The following is a 19,259-nucleotide window of genomic DNA, read 5'->3' on the forward strand; positions in this document are numbered from 1 at the left end:
GTTTTATTGATGCATGATTGACAATCATCTCTTTTTTTACCTACTTAACTATTTATCTGCAGTTCATCCTTCTGGCCTCCTGAGTCTTTCTAGACTAATCCAAGCTCCTCTCTATACATTCTCATATTGTTTTTCTTTCATAGCTCATATCACAATGGGTAATGATATGTCTATGAGAGTGTCTAACTGATGGCCGTCTCCTCTACTAATCTGTAAAACACATGGGGGTATGTACCTTGTCTGTTTAGTTCACCATTGTATCCCAAGGGCTTGGCACATAAATATTCACTAAATGAATGAGTGAATGAATTCCTCTGGGTTCCCTTAACAAATGGAGATTATTCCCAGTTAAGCACTTAGCTCATTATATTATAAGAGCCTATGTACCTCTCTGTCTCTCCAGCTGTTTTGTAAGCTCCTTGAAGGGAGGAATGATGTCTTGCTCACCATGATATCCCCATGCTTGGCACACTGTCTGGCAATTAGGCACTCAAAAATTTTTTTAAATATATTTTTATTGAAGTATAATCAGTTTATAATGTGTCAATTTCTGGTGTACAGCATAATACTTCAGTCACATAGGAACATACGTAACATGTGTTCTCATATCATTCTTCACCATAGGTTACTACAAGATATTGAAAATGGTTCCCTGTACTATAGGGATAAACTTGTTTATCTATTTTATAATATATTAGTTAGTATCTGCAAATCTCAAACTCCCAGTTTATCCCTTCTCAACCCCTTCCCCTCCTGGTAACCATAAGTTTGTTTTCTATGTCTGTGAGTCTGTTTCTGTTTTGTAAATAAGTTCATCTGTCTTTTATTTATTTATTTATTTATTTATTTATTTATTTATTTATTTATATAGATTCCATATATAAGTGATATCATGTGGTATTTGTCTTTCTCTTTCTGGCTTATTCACTTAGAATGACATTCTCCATGTTCATCCATGTTGCTGCAATTGGCATTATTTTATTATTTTTTATGGCTGAGTATCAAAACTATTTTTGAATAGATTAATAAATGAGTGATGACAGGCATTCACTCATGTTCTCTTACACTTTATTCTTAATACAGCAGTCAAGTGACCTTTTAAAAATGCAAATCAGGTCACGGTTACTCCATTTCTTAATCCCCCAGGGGTTTGCCATTAGTCTTATAGGACAACCCAGACTCCTTACCATCACCTACAAGGTCCTACATGATTTGGGCTCTACATACTCCTTAGACCGTATGTAGTACTATCTTTTCCTCATTTAATACCCCCTTAGCACACTTGCCTCCCTTGGATTTCTTGAATATGCCAGGCTTAGTCCCACTCTAGGGCCTTTACACTTGCTATCTCCTCCTCTGGGACATTCTGCCCCATCACAGAGCTCATTCTGGTCATCAGGCCTCACAGCTCAGATCACCTTTTCAGGGAGGCCTTTCCTGACCTTTCTGTCTAAATGAGCACGCCTCCTCCTGATCACTCTTAGCACTTACTGTATCTGGAATCATATTGTTCATTTAATTGTTACCTACTTATTGTCTTTCTCCCTCTCTAGAAGGTAAATTTCATGAGGGCTGTCCACTTCTGTATCTCCAGGGTCTAGTACAATGCATGCCACAGAGTAGGTGCTCCAAAGTATTTGTTGACTGAGCAAATAAATGAATGAATATGGTAATAGCCTTCTGTAATGGAGGGGCAGGTCCTGCCAAACGCATACGCAGACAGAAGAGTGAGTTACTGTAATTAAAGAAATAAAGAAGCTGGACTAGTTCGAATGGATGGAAGGAGACAGGATGCAATGTAGGTTTGCCAGACTCCTCTGTGGCTCTGGAGTCTGAGAATCTCAGGCCTATACAGACCACCTGACTCTAGTCAGCCCAGAATCAGTTTCACTCTGGGTAAACCAAAGACAAAGGCTGTCCTGGCTTTCACTTCATGTTCTCCTATATTCAGAATGCCCATATGGGGACATATGTGAGCATGTAAAGATTCTTGGCAGAAGTATCTATCTGCTCTGTTTTAACAGGTTTTCTTTTTCTCAAAGTTTCTTGGAATTGAGAAAAATTGTTGTTAAGCAACAGAAGCAATGAATGGAGACAAATGACTCATTCACCAATACATATGAAATTTAAAGTATATTAATTTAATTCAGTTTATATTACAATGTGACAATTCTTATTTTGATAGCACTTTCCATACTCCTATAAAAATCTAAAAGTGCCAGACAAAAAAAGAATTTTTAGAATGGTGAATACAAAGGACCAGGTTTCCATAATAAAGCCCACTGATATTTTAAAAAGAAGAATAAAGCACAACACCCCTCTTCCATCTCCTTCCCTTTTTAAATGAGTTCTTTTTAGATATGATTGTGCTTGGTTGTCACAGTCTTTAACTTTTTTCTTTTCAGGTTTTCTTCTCCATTGTTATCAACAAAAATATGAGCATGAAGGGGGGGGTGTTTGTTTTTGTGTACACATCTTTGATCATATCACAGAGGAAATAATCATGAACACCCACTGCTGACTGATTTTAAAAACTAAATCTTGATTTTAGTTTCTGCAGGGAAGATGAATAGCATGAATCTAGAGAACCTTACACATGTTTCATAAGTGTCAAGGGCCAAAGTCTGGTTCTTTTATTTAAAACTTAACTCACTGGTTAAAACCAACATCCTCTATTATAAGAAGCCTAGAAAGGATATAAGTAAGCCCCTGTCCTAGCACCCTCACCCCCACCACACACCCCCAAAGCCCCCAGCCAGCACTGCTTGTCACACTGCTTGAAGCTGTGCAAAAAGACATAATGTATAGAGCATAATAACTGGGATTTAAATTACCTCCATCACAATATAGTCTGAAGTGAAAACTATTTGAATGTTGCTTTTCAACAAAGAGTTTTTAAAAGCCATTGACATTTTAGAGGCTAAGTGGGGTGAGGTTGAGAGCGTGGTTCTGGATTTTGGCAGATATGGGTCCCCGCATTACCACATACTTTCAGTGTGACCCAAGCCTCTGTTTTCTCATTCGTAGAATGAGGAATACAATAGTAACTACCTTAGTATTGTTGTGAGGCTTGGATGACATGTGAAGGTCTTAGCATTTACCGGAGATTTAGTAAGTATAAGCTATTACTTTTAGTCATTGAGCATTAAAATAATTATTATTGTATGAGCAAATGAATTAATGAATAAGTTTTCAGTATACTTGACTTAATTTTCTGTCCAGTCTTAGAATGGTTATCAGTGATTCTCAACTCCAGCTGCACAGTAGAATCACCAGGGTAGATATTTAAAGTGTTTAGTTCCTCCCAAAGAATAGATGAATCTGAGTCTCTAGGGTGGTGCTTGGGTATCATATTTTCAAAAAGCTCTCCAGGTTATTCTAAGGTGCAGCCAGAGTTGTGAAATTACTGAGCTACTCAGAAATGAGGAAAATACATTAGCTAAGCTAACAGACAAAACTGCCAGGGTGGTAGGGCTTTACTGCTCTCCCCTAGCCTTCTGAAAAGGAATGGAAAGACCACCAGGGCCAGCAGGGATCAATTGCCTTTGACCCTGATGTGCTCCCACACTTTGGTTTTACCTTTGGTTTTTACTGACTTCTGTCCAAATCTGCCCCTTTTGTTAGCTTTCCCCAGGCTAATCCAAGAGTCCCTTTGGTCTCTTCTGTGAGACTTAATGCAGGAGGGGGTGCTCATCATTTCATGGCAACAACAAGAGGTAAAAATTTTCCAGAGTTTTATTTCAAAGCTGCCAAGTCAGTTCTTCATCATTCTTGTATATTTACTCATTTTGGTTCTACCTTCCTCAAATGAGATAATATTCAAGAAAGTGCTTTGTAAACTGTAAAGCTATCTACCAGCACATGAAGATAAATAATAAAGTGCTCATAATGTAGAGAACCTCTAAAATGATCTGTGATGATTCATCTTTATTGACATTTTGACATTATTTTGTGTTACTTTCCAGAACACTCCATAAAGTCTTGCTGACTTTTTGGACTGTTTTTTCCTTAACATTCTCTTTTTTTTTTTCCTTTTAATGGAGGTACTGGGGATTGAACCCAGGACCTCATGCACACTAAGCATGCACTCTGCCACTGAGCTATAGCCTCCCCACTTCCTTAACATTTTTTTTTTAATTGAAGTATAGTCAGTTTACAATGTTGTGTCAGTTCTGGTGTACAGCATTCCTTAACATTCCTGATGCAGCTTAACCCTCATGATTATGTACACTATGTTCAGCAACCTGAAGTAAGTTGAAACCTGAAGTTTCAACCCAAATGTCATCAACTGACATCAGCGACCAAGTCCTTGGCTTTGATGACACTGTCTTTCCTCCTATATCTGTGGCCACTCATTCTTTCTCCAAATATTTTTAAAGTTCATTTTATCTTCCACATACTGTGCTAAATTATTAGAGTAAAGAAGTGAAAAAGTCAGATAAGATTCCTGTCCTCATGGAACTTATAGTCTAATAGAGGAGACAGAAAATAAACCGGTAGACAAACAAGACAATTCTAGAGAGGGATGAGTGCTTTAAAGGAGAGAAATGCAGTTACGTCGTGGAGAGTGACTGGGGTGTGGGGGGTGTGGTCAGGGAAGGCCTCTCTGACCTGGTGATGTTGAAATACCTAATGTGTTAGGTGGTGACAAATGTTAAGAAGTACAGTAGGGTTAAGAAATAAGATGGAGAGGGGAGGGAAGGGACAGAGGTGCTAGTGTTATTTTACAAAGGGTCATTAGGGAAAGCCTCTTGGACAAGGTAATATTTGAGCAGAGATCTGAATGAAGAAATCCATGGAGTGTGCTAAGGGGCTATCTGGGAGAAGACCATTCCAAGCAGGTGAAATTGGAAATGCCAAGGCCCTGAGGAAGGAAAGTGCTTCCTTGCTTTATGGGAACATCTAGGACTCCAGTGTGGGCTGAAGTGGAAAGATGGAGAGGAAAAGCCAAAGATGGGTCTGAGGTGGCTGTGCAAGATCAGGAAGATTTTATTTAGAGTGAAATAGGAAGAACTGGAGGGTTTTGAACAAATGATACATTTTAAATGGCTCAGCTGCTATGAGAAAATAGCATTAAAACGAATATGTATACATTGTTCAAACATAAATGAGGTATTATGTGCACGGCTTTATATATATATTTTTAAAAATTTATGTGCACTGCTTTACAATTTGCTTTTTTTCAAAGTGAATTAAAAAAAAAAACCAAAATATGATCATCTTATCTCTTTGTCTGAAATCCTTTGTGGTACCCCATTCCCTCACAATAAAGTCTGAGGGCTTCTAAAACCTTGTCTGGCCGGCCTCTGCCTACTTCACAGCTCCTAAATCACAGAACTTCTTTTCCTAGAGTGGCACTTCGGGCTTTCAAACTTGCTTGTCCACTTGTCTAGAATCACTCTTTTCTTCTCTCCCCATCAACCTTGTCAGTGCTTTTCTATAGATTCCATATATCCATTCTTTCATTCATTTAACACATTTATCGAGGGACCTGCTGTGTCCTTCAGGTCCTATTCTAGAAATATTCTAGACACCAGAGACATATCACTGAACAAAACAGACAAAAATTTTATCCCTTGTGGGGCTTAAATTCTAGTAGGAGGAAGACAAGAGAAAATAATTTAAAAATATATATTAATGTATACTATATGACTTAATATGTCAGATGGTGATACACTCTAGGGAGAAAAATAAAGCAACAAAGGAAAGATGGGATGTTGAGGGAAGGGATTGCAATTTTAGATAGGGTGGCCAAGAGGAAGCCTCACCAAGAAAGTGACAACTGAGCAAAGACCTGGGGGAGGTGAGGGAGTGAGTCAGGCAGCTATTTGGAGGAGTGTATTCCAGGCAGAAAGCGAAAGCCCTAAGGCAAGAGCCTGCCTGACGTGTTCTAGGAATAGTTAAGAGGCCAGTGTGTCAGAGGAGTGTGTGGGGGCAGGTGAGCTCTGAAGTCCCTTATAAGGACCTTGCCTTTTACTCTGAGTGAGATAGGAGCCACTGGAGGGTTTTGGGTAGAGTAGGAGTGACATGTTTGGACTTATATTATAACAGGGTCACTCCAGCTGCTGAATTGAGACTGAACTGAGGGAGGCAAGGGGCAGAAGTAGGGAGACCAGTTAGGAGGCTCCTGTGAAATTCAAGCTAAGTGATGTTGATGGCTTGACTCAGGATGGTAACAGTGGAGATGGTGAAAAGTTGGTGGATTCTGAACATATTTAGAAGATAGAGGTACAAGATTTGCTGAGGAATCAGAAACGTGTAAGAAAAGTAAAATGGTCAAGTATGGCTCCAAAGTTTTGGCCTAAACAGCTAGAGAATGGAGTTGCCATTCATGAAATGAAGAAAACTATGAGATTGGCAAGTTTGGACAGCTGTATCAGGAAACTGGTTTTGGTCAAATAGACATTTAAAGTGTGAGATGCCTAGATGTCTGCTGGATATCCATGTGGAGGTATCAAGTAGGGAGCCAGATCTGGGAGTTTAGAATTCAGAGAGAAAGCTTCAGGTTGAGATACAAACCTGGAGTTGTCAGCATATTTAAAGCTAAAAGACTGGATGAGATCACCAATGGGCTGCTGGCAGAAAGAAAAAGAGGTCCAAGGATGGAGTCCTGGGACACTCTAACAGCAGTTCTTAAACTTTTTGATCTCAAGATCCTTTTACACTCTTGTTTTCTAAAACAAAAGAAAATTGAGGGGGAGAAGTGTCATTGTTTTGCATTTTTGCAAATTTCTTTAATGTCTGGCTTAATACAAGGTAGCTCATCTTTGCTTCTGCATTCTGTTTGATGCGATATTAGACATCCGCCTGTGGAGTTCTCTATTGTACACCATGAGAGATTGGGACTGAAATAGGCAAATGGTATTTTAGTATTATTATGAAAATAGTTTTTATCTTACTACCCCCTGGAAAAGTCTCAGGAGTCCTCAGGCTCCATTTTGAGAACTGCTGCTTTAATATTTAGAGGTTGAGAGAATTTAGAAGAAATCGTCAAAAGAGCCTAAGAAGTAACCAAGGAGGTTGGTGGAAAATCAGAAGAGCCTGGTGCCCTGGAGGTCCAGTGAAGATGCTATTTTAAGGGAGAGAGTGATTAAATGCTGCTGGTGGTAGAAGTCAACTGTGGATGGAAACTGATGGCTGGATTTGGCACCATGGAGGTCATTAGGGACCTTGGTAAAAGCAGTTTTGGTGGAGAGGTGAGTGCTAAAGTCTGACTGGAGTGGGTCACCACATAAAGGTCACCATCTTAGGTCACTGAACTCCAGACTAGGTTAACTTCCCCCTAAATCTGCTCGTATCGCTTCCATATCTTCACATTTGATTTTTTTTTTAATAGTTTACCTGTTTTAATACCTGTCTCTTCCACTACATTTTAAATTGTGTGAGAACAGGGATCAAGTCAGTTTTATTCACTGCTGTTTCTCCAGCACATAGCAAGTGCCTGGGACATAGTGAATGCTCAAGTTACCCTTAGTAAGCTTTTCAAGGTTTTTGAGAGGTCAGGAACTGATTCCCCTTAGCTTAAAGAGCACACTGCAAGTCTCTCATCATATTATTTTTTCTGTCACTTACTCTTCTCTTACTCAAACAAATCTGCACTTTCATCTTTAGGGCCTGTCTTAGTCAGTTTGGGCTGCTATAACAAAATACAACGGGATGAGTAGCTTATAAACAATAGAATTTAACTATCAGAAATTTCAGAATTTTCAGAAGTAAATTTATTTCTTACAGTTCTGGAGGCTCGAAAGTCCAAAATCAAGGCACCAGCATCATCATGTTCTGGTGAGAGCTCTTTTCCTGGTTCATAGTGAGAGCCTTCTTGCAGTGTCCACACAGGGCATAAAAGGCAAGAAATCTTTCTGGGGCCTCCTTTATAAGGGCACAAATTCCACTCATGAGGGCTCTGCCCTCATGACCTCATCACCACCAAAAGCCCTATCTCCTAATACCATCACCTAGGGCATTAGGTTTTCAACATATTAATTTTGGAGGACACAAAGTTTATAGCAAGGCCCCATGTTTAGAAAGTCCCCATGCTTGGTTTAATGTTCTCCACTGTTGCTGTCTTGAAATTGCTAGTAATTTTTGAATAAGGGGCCTCACAAATTAAGTAGCTGGTCCTTTTATTTTATTTAATTAATTTTTTCATTTTTCAGTTTTACTAGGTAAAATTGATGTAATTTGCCCATATACAATATACTGCATGTAAATACATATATACAATATTCTGTACATATTTTAAAAAATTTACATATATGTACTGTTTATTGTTTCTAAGTTTATAGCTTTAGCTTCTTTAACTTACAAAGTTATCAAAGAAATAAAGCCAACCACAAAATAAGAATCAACAGAATGCAGTAATCCAATCATAAAGGACAGTCAAATATGCTTCCATGTAATCAAGAAATCAATCATCTGTTATAATTAGTTCATTTGTGTCCTTTTTCTTAAGATTCCACATATAAGTGATATCATATGGCATTTTTCTTTCTTTCTGGCTTACTTCACTTAGAATGATGATCTCCAGGTCCATCCATATTGCTGCAAATGGCATTATTTTATTCTTTTTTATGGCTGAGTAGTATTCCATTATCTACCTATCTATCTATCTATCACATCTTCTTTCTCCAGTCATCTGTTGATGGACATTTGGGTTGTTTCCATGTCTTGGCTATTGTAAATACTGCTGCTATAAACATTGGGTGCATGTGTCTTTTTGAATTATATTTTTCTCTAGGTATATGCCCAGAAGTGAGACTACTGGATCATACAGTAAGTCTATTTTTAGTTTTTTGAAGGAACCTCTATAATGTCCTCCATAGTGGCTGTACTAATTTACATTTCCACCAGCAGTATAGGAAACTTCCTTTTTCTCTACACCCTCTCCAGCTTTTATCGTTTGTAGATTTTTTAATGATGGCCATTCTGGCTGGTGTGAGATGATATCTCGTAGTTTTGATTTGCATTTCTCTAACACTTAGTGATGTTCAGCATCTTTTCACGTGCTTGTTGGCCATCTGGTTGTCTCCTTTGGAAAGTAGCTGGTCCTTAAGTGAAGTCATGAATATATAGAGTTACGGAGCATAGTCCTTTAACTCTGGATAAATTTGTAGTGATAGACCAATACTGAAATCAAACTTGTTCATCATCCCATGGTTGACGAAATACCTTATTAGGGTTTTCTATACCAGGCTGATAGTGAACATATATATATATATATATATATATTTTTTTTTTTTTGTAGTTTTTTGGAGAGCATTAACCAGGAAGATAAGGAAGGACAAGTGGGAATGAAATACCCTAAATGGCCAGAGGGATAAGGATAGAAGTCAGGTCCTTCAAATTTGTGTCTGTGAGTGTGTGTAGAGCGGGGAGCAATCAGTCTCAGGAGGGGATGCTGCTGTGACATGCCTCTTGTCCTCCATCGGGTGCCCTCGGTTTCCCCAACTGTCAAGTGGCAGACCGTGTTCGGTGATTTCCAGGAGGGCTTCCATTGCACATTCTGCGATCTCTAGAGTCGGATTCTAGTTCCACTTTGCCTCAAGCGGTGAGGCCTCACTTTATCCTACTATAAACCAGAAGGTGGGCCTAGAGCACTTTTCTGGAAGCCCGTTACTTGGAAACACCTGTAGCACTCCTCAGAGGAGCATGCCCAGGACTCTGCAGCACCAGCCAGGGGTGGGGCCTGAGCGGGCAAGAGACTCACCTGTGCTCGGAGCGGTGACTCACCTGCGTTCCCAGCTGGAGGGCTGTTCCAGGAGTCAGCGCTCCTCCTTCCTCTCGGGGGCTCACTCCCAGCCTGAGTATTCACTAGGGGCCTGGGATGAAGTGACTCTAGGGTAAGGGGCCGAGAACGAGAGGTCCTTTTGGGGGTCTGGGCCTGGAGTCGCCAGGCTCCCTTGGTGCGGGGCTCGCCCCCAAAGCAAGGACCGGGAAAGCCGGACGGCAGCGGGAGGCTCCGGGAAGAGCGCTCCGGAGGGAGGTACTGGGAAGGGCGGGCGGGGCCCAGGCCTCAGGGCGGGGGCCGCGGGCAGGGGGCGGGCCCAGGGCGGGGGCGCCAGGCGGCCCATTTCCTCCTCGGAGCCGGACAGGGGAAGACAAAGCGGCGGTCGTCGGCTTCGGGCTTCGGGAATCTTCCTGCGCTTTCTCCGCTCGCCGCAGGTAATTCTCTTCAGGCAGGTGGGGGCCCCTCAGCAGGGCCGAGGGGCTCCTCCGACGGGCGGGGCACGGTTTCCTCCACGACCCCGCCCGGAATCGGGCCCCAGGCCGGCGCCTGTGCGGCCTCCCGCCCGCTTTTCCTGCGGGGCCCCGGGCCTGGGCCCAGGTCCTGGGCTCTGGTCGGGCAGGCGGGGCCGGCGCTTCCTGGCGCTCGGGAAGGTGGGGGGCCGCGGCGGCTGGAGGAGAGTTAGCGGCAGGCCCCGCGCCGCCGCGGCGCTTCCTCTCGGGAAAGTTTCTCTCGGTTTCTAAACTTTGTTCAAGTGGACTCGGTGCGCGCGCCAGCCCCGCGCTGGTCCCCTTCGGCCGCCCTACTTGAGGGAAGAGTCTGCGCGTTGTTCCCGGTGCGAGTGTGTTTGGGAGTTGAGTTTTCCAGTGAAGTCACTGTGGTTTCCGTGGTCGCTCCCCCGCTCCCGAAACTTCCCGGTCAGGTGGACCGAAGTTCGTGGGTCCGCACCCCGGCATTCCCTGCCCCAGCGAATGTGAAAGTTTGAGTGTCCTTTTCTGACTGGCGGGGAAGGCGCCACGCCCGTGTAGACTTACGGCGTGTGCCATGTTAACTTTTGTTGTGAAATTACTCAAGACTTCTTGTGCTGGTTAATTGGACTCACTTGGCTCTGATTAGTCCCGGTTTTCACGAGTGGCGTTGGAATATTTTTTGTTGACTTTAAGAAAGTGTGCTTGTGTGAAGCACTTGTTGGGAGAAATGTTGACTGAATGCCTAAGCTTGGCTTGGCAGGAATGGCTTCCCAGTAATGCAGGCGGCAGTTGGCTCAAATCCAGGATTGACACCCTTTTATGTCTTCCTGCGTCTTTGCGATGCTCTTTGTGTTAGTTTTGTACAGAACTTAGAATAATTTAGGAAAGAGTAAGTTATGTTAAGTCTCCGACTAAATTAAAGGCATTTTATATTTATGTTGAAGGAAATGATTACATCATTGTATTGTTGCAACAGGATAGGCATTTCAATGAGGGTATTTTGTTTAGCAGTGATTTTTAAAGATTGTACAGGAGTAGGTAACTTTAAGGAAGTACGAATTTGTAAATCAAATTGATTAGGATGTGTTATTTTGTTTTACAAGAGGAATGGGTGAATAAATTATACATTTTGCCCAGTTATTTACCCTTTTTCACTTCTGTCAAGTTAAAAAATATTTTTTATCCACTTTTGTTTTGGGGAGGGTGAATAGGTAATTAGATTTATTAATTTAATCATTATTTTTTAATGGAGGTATTGGGGACTTAACCTAAGACCTTGTGCGTGCTAAGCATACACTTTACTACTAAGCTATGCCCTTGCCCCCCTATCCACTTTCTTAAGGGCCCGCAGATGATTAAGATGATTAAGAAATGATCTCTGAGCCTAAGAGCTCACAGAGTAACAGGGAAGACACGCACCACAAGTGTAGTACATGTGAGGCCAAGGGCATTAAGTGCTGTTAACAGTAATGATGAGAAACTTGTCAGTGGGTCAACTGTTAAGTAATAGTAATGGTAAGAGAAACTTGTGGAGGCATGGAGAAGGAGCTGGTAAGTTTTGTTTGGATAAGACCTGAAGGGCTTCCTGGAGGGCATTTGAATTGGGTGAAACAGGAGTAGTGTTTTGTCTGGAGAAAGCATAAAGAGTAAAGGAGTTTGTGCAATTGTGATATAAATCTGTCCTGGTTTTCTTTATATTTTTTGCTCTTGCTTCTCAGTCTTCTTTTTTTTTTTCTTTCCCACTCCACTCATATCCAAGATTCTATCCACTGTATCTCAGTCCTTAACACCATTGGTGTGGTATCACCCTCCTTCCATCAGTAACGTATTGTACCATATGGTGACTTAGAGGTTGGAGGTGCCCTGTCCATCCAAGATGAGACTCTCTTCTCTGCATCAGACTTTAAAGTCCAAAACTTGTGCTAAAGCAGAAGTGTCTATTTTGAGTGCAGATGTCTCACCTGGTCATCTTTGCACTAGAGAGCTGCTTTTGGGAGGCTTTTTAAAACTCAATAGGACCAAAATGAGACAACTTTTTCTGGAGACCTAAACCGAATGTGGAGATCAGTGGTAACTGGCAGAGTTCTGGGATGTGAGAAAGTAACAATAGTGTGAAACATGACAGACCGACCTTGGTTTTGGGGGGATGTGTGTGTGTGTACTGGTGAAGATCTGGACAGAGGTAACAGGGTCCTCTGCTTGTGTAAAGTCCTGAGACAGGAAAGAACTCTATGTGTTTAGAGACCTAAGAGAAAGATTGTGTAGCATGAATACTTTTGGAATGTGGAGAAGGCCTCACATGAGATTGCCAGGGAACTCCAGATGACATGTTTGGATTTTATTCTGAGAACTGTAAGAAGCCATTGTAGGAAGTTTCACGATCTGATTTGCTTTTTAAGAGGATCACTCCTGCTAGTGCTTGCAAGACTTGTATTTGTGTACAAGTGGAAGTAGGAAGTTGAGCTGGGAAAATGGTGGGAGTGAAGATGGTGGAGATAAAAGGAGCTATTACGGGGAGAAATGAGATAGGCCTTACATAAGGATTGGATGTAGGGGCCTCGGCTTATCCGAACTCTTGTTTTGTTGTTTCTTCGGTGATACACCTTGCTCCTTCCCCACCCCATACAATTTGTATTCCATCACTTTTACGAGGAGCTCTTACTCATCTCTCAAGACTTACGTTGGCACTTTCTTAGCAGCAAACCCCTTCTCACCAGGTGGGGTATTCCATTGTAGTGTACATCCCTATTTGCCTTTCCTGCTAGAAAGTGAGCCTTGAAGACAGGGACTGATAGCCTTAGCCTGTGTCATTGTACCTGGCCTGGATATTTAAAAAAAAAAAGATGCATGTTGAATGAAGGAGGAAAAAGGGTCTTTTCTGTCTGGAGCCTAGCTTGTGGGTAGAACTGTGACAGATGAGGCAACAGTCAGTTTGGAGGGTCTTGAATACAAAGTTGCTGTTTTGGGCAAGCTGAGAACTATATTCCATTCTTACTCTTTCCACCTAGATCTAATCAGATACAATCCTCTCCATCTGGTCTTCCTCTTACATAAATCCCTCTTTCCCCTTCTCTCTGCTTCCACTCTAGATTGTCTTATCTTTGAACTATTGGAACTACTTGTAGTTCTCTGGATAAATTGTTCTGTTGTTGCTTTGGTGCCTTTTTCTTATTTTTTCCTTTGTCTGGAGCACCCTTTTTCTCACCCATCTGACAAACTCATGTATTCTTTAAAACCCACCTTAAATGTCACTGCCTCTGGGTTTTCTCTTGGATCTCAGTGCTTCTTGGGTACCTTGTACATATTCTCTGGTTGCATCTTTCGTGCTGTTTGGTAAATATTTTTATGGATGACTTCCTCTCAGCTGGGGATTTTTTTAGAAGCGGGGTCTAGGCCTCCCCCCCCCCCCCCGATTTTCTCTCTCTAAATTTTTTTTATTGAAGTATAGTCAGTTTACAATGTTGTGTCAGTTTCTGGTGTACAGCACAATTCTTCAATCATATGTGAATGTACATATGTTTGTTTTCATACTTTTTCACCGTAAGCTACTACAAGATATTGAATATATTTCCTTGTGCTGTACAGTATAAACTTGTTTATCTATTTTATGTATACCAGTATCTGCAAATCTCGAACTCCCAGGTTATCCCTTCCCACCTCCCTCCCCCCCGGCAACCACAAGTCTGTATTCTATGTCTGTGAGTCTGCTTCTGTTTTATATATGTTCATTTGTCCTTTTTTTTTTTTTTTTTAAGATTCCAAATAGGAGTGATATATGATATTTTTCTTTCTCTTTCTGGCTTACTTCACTTAGAATGACATTCTCCGGGGCCATCCATGTTGCTGCAAATGTAGACCTTTATTTTTAATAAAACTTTTTAAAGTATACATGTACAAAAATACTCAAATTATAAGAATACCTGAATGAATTATTTAAGTGAACACCATCCATATCCACCATTCAGATCAAGAAATAAAGTTACCAGTACTCTGGAAATCCCTTTTTGTCCCTTTGAAGTCACTACTCACCCCTCTGCTCCCTTCAGTTTTTAATTTGAGGATCTGAAACATTGTTGCTCTATCTATGAGTGTTTGCCAAAGTTAGTTGAATTTCTTACTGTGTTCTTCACTGATCAGTCTTTTACATATAAACAGTACTGTTCTTTGGGGAAATTTACTGCTGTCTTGTTACTGCACTGGTCAGACTCTTAGACTGGCATTCAGTACCTTTTAAGTTCTGGCCCTAACTTACTTTTTCAGCTCTTTTTCTTTTCTTCTTTTTTCTTTTTCCTTTCCTTTCCTTATTTGTTAATTGTTTATTTATCAAGAGAAACTATTCCTTAGCCCAGATAGTCATAGTTTTCATGGTTCAGGAACACAGATTAAGTGACAAATTTCCACTGAATTCAACCCAGAGAAATTCTTTACATTCCAAAATCACTTTGCACTCTGAAATTTACCAACCTTCCTCATCTCCTCAAAATCTTTTATGGATCATATTTCTGTGGAAATCTGCATATGCTTCCTTTTTTGGTTCAGCCACAGAAAACTTACAGAAAGCTGAAACTCTCTGGGATGCAATGAATGCTCCAACAGTATGAAATCGCACATAGTTGGCCAAAAGGCCACACATCTGAGGGTTTGTCAAAGGACTGGAAGCTGTGGTAGTTATTCTCCTTGACAGCTCAACAGCATCCTTCCAGACTGATGGGGAAATGGATCTAGTTTAATCTTCTATTGTAAATTGTTGCTGCGTGTCTCTGCATCTGCAAGGCATTTGTTCTGGAATGCTCCATCCTTCTCTGACACAAATGCTATCCATTTGAAGGCTGATTAATAGGCTTTTTCTATTGCAATATTGATCATTTTTGCTGAAAGTGATCTTTAACTTATCTGAAATTCTGAAATTTCTATTTTGCTTTTTTTCTTTATGAATTTGCCTATTCTAGGTACCTCATGTAAGTGGAATCATACATTTGTCCTTTTATGTCTGGCTCATTTCACTTAGCATAATGCCTTTAGCTTCATCCATGTTGTAGCATGTATCAGAAGTTCCTTCCTTTCCCTTTTTTTCTGCACTACAGTGAGCACTTGGTGAGGAAGGAAAACTTCTGGAAATAATTTTTTAAAAATGTGGTCTTTAAAAGGTCATAGCAAACAATTGTCTGGCGGGGTGTTTCCTGCTTTGCTAATTTGTCATTGTCTATTATCCGATGATTTATGAAGATATTCTGCTTGTAGGAGTTTTTAATCTTGTGAGTCTCAGCTGGAGAATTTGAATTTTGTCAGCCATGTAATATATAAGATGACTTATAAAGGATATTTAACTTCTAATGTGATAAAATGTTCATTTATTCTTTCAGTTATGTAGTGCTGGACAGGACATGTTTTTGTTCATATTAAGTTGGTTTAAGAGTAAAACCAGTGGACTAGTTCAGTTATTTACATAGTATTGAGTTGCTGATTTACCTTCCAAAACACTCTTCTAGACTATAACTTCCTTTGCTAGATACTGAGCTCCCTCAGGGCAATCACATTCTTTTGTATCTTTTAGTCTTTTGTAATAACTGACTTATCTAAACCCACAGCAGATACTATTCAATAAATAGTAAATTAATTATGGTAGATATGCTATAAATAGGATTGTACCAGATTGATAGGGGAATGGAGGAGGCCTGGCTTTACATCCGTTTTATTGAAGTTTTTTAAAAAAATGAAACCACTCATTTATATCACCTAGAGATAAACACTATTGACATTTTGTTGTACTTCCTTTGATATTTTTCCTAGGCATGTATATTGACTATAACTTTTATAGAAACTAGATTTTACTTTATTTGCTCTTTTGTAATCTGCTGTCCATTAATCATACTTGAATATCTTCCCTGTTAGTAGTATAAGATTAAGCTTTATTTTATGTACCCCTAAGAAAAAAGAAACACTGCCAAGCTAGGAAATGCCATTAATTGTAAGACATACAGATTATAGAAACCTAACAATGTGAAATATGTATGCTTTAGAACTGGTGAAATATGGTTAATCGCACAATGCTAGGATAGGATATTAATAATCCCTTCCTATTCCAGTGTAGCTTCTTTAATCAGTCATCTGTGGACATTTAGTTTGCTTCCCAGAGCTGCTTTAATCTGTAGCTAAATCTTTTACCCATCCGTATTTCTAACAGTGAAATACCTGGGGCAAAATGTTTACTACTCTGAAAAGGAAAAAAAAAGTTAAATATACGTAACAAAACTTACCATTTTAACTTTTTAAGTGTACAGTTCTGTGGCATTAAGCATATTTTCAGTGATGTGCAATCATCATCACTGTCCATTTTCAGAACTTTTCCTTATTCTTAACAGGAACTCTACCCATTAAACAATAATTCCCCATCGTGTCCTCGCCCCAGCCCCTGGTGACTTATGTTTTACTTTTTTTCTTTATGAATTTGCCTATTCTAGGTACATCATATAAGTAGAATCTTATATTTGTCCTTTTGTGTCTGGCTCATTTCACTTAGCATAATGCCTTTGAGGTTCATCCATGTTTTAGCATGTGTCAAGTTTCTTCCGAACCTTTCTTTTTTTTTCTTAATTAAAAAAATTCTGATAAAATACACATAACATTTACTATCATAACCATCTCTAAGTGTACAGTTCAGTTATATTAAGTATATTCATGATGTGAACTCATCACCACTGTGCATCTCGGGAAGTCTTTTAATTTTATAAGATTAAAACTATACTCATTAAACAACAGCTTCCATTACCGCCTTATCCCAGCCCCTGGCAGCCACCATTCTACTTAGTTTCTTTGACTCTTCGAGGTACCTAATTTAAGTGGAATTATGTTGTCTTATTTTGTGACCAGCTTATTTTGTGACTGGCTTATTTCACTTAGCATAATGTCCTCAGGGTTCATCCATGTTGTAGCTTATGTCAGAATTTCCTTTCCTTTTTAAGGCTGAATACTGTTTTATATATATGTGTGTGTGTGTGTGTGTGTGTGTGTGTGTGTGTGTGTGTGTGTGTATGTATATATATCCATCCCACAATTTGCTTATCCGTTCATTTGTCAGTGAACACTTGGATTGCTTCCAAGTTTTAGTGACTGTGAGTAATGCTGCTATGAATATGAGTATACAGATATCTTTTTGAGACACTGCTTTCACTACTTTTGGCTATGTACCCAGAAGTAGAATTGCTGGATTATATGGTAAGTTTATTTTTAATTTTTTGAGGAACTGCCATATTGTTGTCCATGGTGGCTGTACCATTTTACATTCCTACCAGCAGGGCACAAGGGCTGTAATTTCTCCACATTCTTGCCAACACTTGTTATTTTCTGTGTTTCTGATAGTAGCCATCCTAATGAATGTGAGGTGGTATCTCATTGTAGTTTTGATGTGCATTCCCCAAATGATTAGTGATATTGAGTGTCTTTTCATATGTTTATTGGCCATATGTATATCTCTGGAGAAATGTCTGTCCAAGGCCTTCACACATCACTGGGCTGTTTGTTTTGGTTCTAGTTCTCTGTATATTCTAGATACTAATCTCTTAGCACATACATGTTTTGCAGACATTTTCTATTGTCTGGGTTGCTTTTTCACTATGTTGATAATGTCCTTTAGTACATGAAAGTTTTTATTTTGATAAAGTCCAATTTACCTGTTTTTTTGTTTTGTTAGCTGTACCTTTGGTGTCATATCTAAGAAATCATTGCCAAATCTAATGTAAAACTTTTGCCCTGTGACTTCTTCCAAGAGTTGTATAGTTTTAGTTCTTATATTTAGATGTTTGATCCATTTTGAGTCAATTTTTTAGGTAAGAGTCCAGCTTCATTCTTTTACATGTGGAGTTCCAGTTTTCTCAGCCACAGTTGTTGAAAAGACTGTCCTTTACTCATTGAATGGTTTTGACACACTTGTTGAAACTTATTTGACTATGAGAGGGTTTGTTTCTGGGCTGTTTTGTTATGTTGAACTGTATTTCTTTCTTTTTTTTTCTTTCTTTCTTTTTTTGCTAGTACCACACTATTTTGATTATTGCAGCTTTGTAGTAAGTTGGTACCAAATTAGCTCTTGAAGCTAATATTTTGTATGTTTATATTCTTCAGTTTAGTTGTATGTGCATGCTGTTGTGAAAATATAGTGAATTCTTTTAACTTTTCTGTATCTTGATTGCGGAGATTACACAACTGTTTTGAGTTTGTCAAAAGTCATAGAATAGTATACCAGAGTGAATTTTACTGCATGTAAAAAGTGAAAAAACAAACAGATAAAAAAATAAATTCATTCAAAAAATACATGTTTTGCAAGTTTGATCTTCTATATAGAGTTAAATGAATAGTGAAAAACATCAAATCAGTTGTCCTTTTTGTTTTCCCAGCCCAAATCATTTTATTCTTCATGAGTGACTGAAGCCACACTTTTAGAAGTCTTAAAGGAATTTTGGTTATACTGTACATGTTGGAGAATTTAAGTCTTATTAGTACCTTCTGTTTTCTCTTAAGAAAAAAAGTTAAATACAGCAGGCATCAGGGAGTATCTCACAGGCAACAGTTCCTAAAATTTGCCCATGTGCCAGTGTGCTTGCTTCCAGACCACGAGGGTGTTGGTTTTTGTTTGTGTAATGTGGTAGTCCGCTTATCCTCCGATGTTGTAGGCCTGGGCTGAATGGGCTGAACAGTGTAGGGAGGTAGACAGCTTATTTGATTAGCCCTGGCTCATGCAGTTTTGCTCACTTGCAAGAAGACTGCACTTAATTTATCCATTATTGAAAGTTCCAAGTGTGCAGAAATAACCACTCTTCAAAATAAAACTTTAGCATTGCCCCTTCTCTGTTGGAGCCTCTAAATGTTCATTATTTTTCTCTATAGTTTTTTTTAATAACTGTCAAATTTTCTCTTCTGCATGTGGAAGCATACCCCTGACCTATTTCTAATGGAGCTTGAAATTAGCATGCATTTCTGTTTACTTCTTGATGGAAGTAGGATCATCTTTCAACCCCACTTTTTGATTAGGACATAATTTGTACCTTTTCACTGGCTGCAAGTTTGGAGCA

At 39.7% G+C, this 19,259-nt stretch overlaps 1 protein-coding gene and 1 non-coding gene across 3 annotated transcripts in view; one reads left to right on the forward strand and one right to left on the reverse strand.

Annotated features, from left to right (window-relative positions):
• CTNNA1 (catenin alpha 1) overlaps nucleotides 1–19,259 on the forward strand; it is a 198,354-nt gene that overhangs the window by 34,131 nt on the left and 144,964 nt on the right. The window contains exon 1 of one of the 2 annotated variants that reach the window (XM_031449114.2): nucleotides 10,054–10,161. The exons of the other annotated variant lie outside the window; for it this stretch is intronic. The gene's annotated coding sequence lies outside the window, so the exon portion shown is untranslated. Of the gene's footprint in view, nucleotides 1–10,053; nucleotides 10,162–19,259 lie in introns of those variants that run through there. 2 annotated transcript variants of the gene reach the window in all.
• Nucleotides 4,039–4,111, reverse strand: TRNAT-AGU (transfer RNA threonine (anticodon AGU)). Its single transcript has one exon. It is a non-coding gene; the product is annotated as a tRNA-Thr (tRNA).

The sequence above is a fragment of the Camelus dromedarius genome, chromosome 3 (assembly GCF_036321535.1).
Source record: "Camelus dromedarius isolate mCamDro1 chromosome 3, mCamDro1.pat, whole genome shotgun sequence".
In the NCBI taxonomy this organism is placed as follows: Eukaryota; Metazoa; Chordata; class Mammalia; order Artiodactyla; family Camelidae; genus Camelus; species Camelus dromedarius.